The following is a 2,264-nucleotide window of genomic DNA, read 5'->3' on the forward strand; positions in this document are numbered from 1 at the left end:
TTTTTTTTTGTTTTTTTGGAGACAGTCTTTTCTTTTTTCTTTCTTTTTGTTTTGTTTTGTTTGTGTGAGACAGTCTCACTATGCCACTCTCAGTAGAGTGCTGTGACCTCAAAGCTCACAGCAACCTCAAACTCTTGGGCTTAAGCAATTCTCTTGCCTCAGCCTCCCAAGTAGCTGGAACTACAGGAGCCTGCCACATCGCCCAGCTACTTTTTTGTTATAGTTGTTATTGTTGTTTAGCAGGCCTGGGCTGGGTTGGAACCCACCAGCCCCAGTGTATGTGGCCAGCTCCCTAACCACTGAGCTACAGGCCCCAAGCCCCATACTCTTTTTTTTTTTTTTTTTTTTAACTCATTTTCCACATGGATGTTCTTGGTATCTAAACAAGTACAAGACAAGAGACTCACTCTTTTGCCTTCGGTTAAGTGCAGTGGCATCATCATAGCTCACTGCAACCTGAGGCTAGCCAGCCCTGGTGTATGTGGCTGGCACCATAACCACTGTGCTATGGCACAAGTCATTGAGACAGAGTCTTATTTTGTCCCCATTGGTAGAGTGCCATAGCATCATAGCTCACAGCAACTTCAAACTCTTATGGTTAAGCAATTCTCTTGCCTCAGCCTCCCAAGTAGCTGGGACTACAGGCGCCTGCTACAACACCTGGCTATTTTTAGAGATGAGGTCTCACTCTGGCTCATGCTGGTCTCCAAATCCTGAGTTCAGGCAATCCGCCTCGGCCTCCCAGAGGGCTAGGATTACAGAGTTGAGTCACTGCACATGGCCACTAAACACAACTTTTTATCATGTTAGATAAAACTGGCCTTTGGGGGGATTTAGGTGGGAGAGGATACCTGAGAAGGGTGAGGTCTAGGAGAATAGGTCTTTTCAAGGCAACCACAAGGATACACCTGCGGGGTCTTCTCCATGGTGACTCAGCTCTTGGGAATTTGTAAACTTAACTTCCTGGAATTTGGAAATTTCCAAGTTCTGTGAAATCCTGTAGTTCTGTAGGGGCTAGAATAGCATCTCCCACTTGATCCAAATTGGCCAACGAGAAGGGTACCTGTGGGGTGGAACTTTTTTTTTTTTTTAGAGACAGAGTCTCACTTTCTTGCCCTCAGTAGAGTGCTATGGCATCACAACTCACAGCAATCTCCAGCTCCTGGGCTTAGGCGATTCTTCTTCCTCAGCCTCCCGAGCAGCTGGGACTACAGGCGCCTGCCACAACACCCAGATATTTTTTTGTTGTTGCAGTTTGGTGGGGGCTGAGTTTGATCCCACCACCCTCAGTATATGAGGCTGGCGCCCTACTCACTGAGCCACAGGCGCCATCCGGGGTGGAACTTTTTGACTGTCAACAAAAAGGGAAAGATCAAGCCAGTTGGAGTGCACAGCCATTTGGAATTCTTCTATAATGTAAGCTCCCAGTCCATGAATAAAACCCTTCCTCTTATAAACATGGTGTTGGGTACTCTTTCTCTCCATTGGGCCTCATCTTCCTGCAACATTTTTGGTTCCCTGACTGGGAAGCAAGATCACCCTTAGAGAGAACACGCACCTGGTAGTTGCTCCTAATCGCCAATCCTCTGGGGGCCCCTGATCGGCCTGGGCACTGTGAACCACTGAGCACGCCAAGGAGGCAGTTTGGTCTCCCTGTGTGAACACCTTAGTTGGGCTGAGAAAGGACCCCCTCTATGAGTCTTCAAGGAATCAAACACTGGGAGGAACTGGCATGCAGGAACAGGTACCTACACAGGGAGACGTCTAAGGCAAGGTATGATCCATCTGGGGGGTCCCACTACAGTTTTAGTGGAAGAAGGAGCCTGATCAACTCCTTGGGCATTAGCTCCCTAGCAGATCTGTTGAGAGGTGTGACTGAGAGAAGTCTGAGGGCGAAGTTGGACCTCCCTTCACAGGGCCTAGGGGAGTGTTGGTTTACTTTTTATCATGTTAGATAAAACTGGCCTTTTCAGAGATTCAGGTATTATAGCTTTCTCTTCCAATTTCTCTGAAAGTCAGATAAACAACTTAGTTTCACTTTGGTTGAGTGGGACCATCATGAGTACTGTAACTCCATTTTGTTTTGGTCTGTTTGGCCTAGTCAGGAGGTCAGTCCAAACCAATAGCCTTTTATAAATTTTACTTAATAGTTGTTAACATAGATTATCACATTTAATCTTCATAATAATGAAATAATTAGGCTCGACGCCTATAGCTCAACCGGCTAAGGCGCCAGCCACGTACACCTAAGGTGGCGGGTTCGA

Source organism: Otolemur garnettii, unplaced genomic scaffold (genome assembly GCF_000181295.1).
Source record: "Otolemur garnettii isolate 467f Iridium unplaced genomic scaffold, OtoGar3 scaffold00038, whole genome shotgun sequence".
Classification (NCBI taxonomy): domain Eukaryota; kingdom Metazoa; phylum Chordata; class Mammalia; order Primates; family Galagidae; genus Otolemur; species Otolemur garnettii.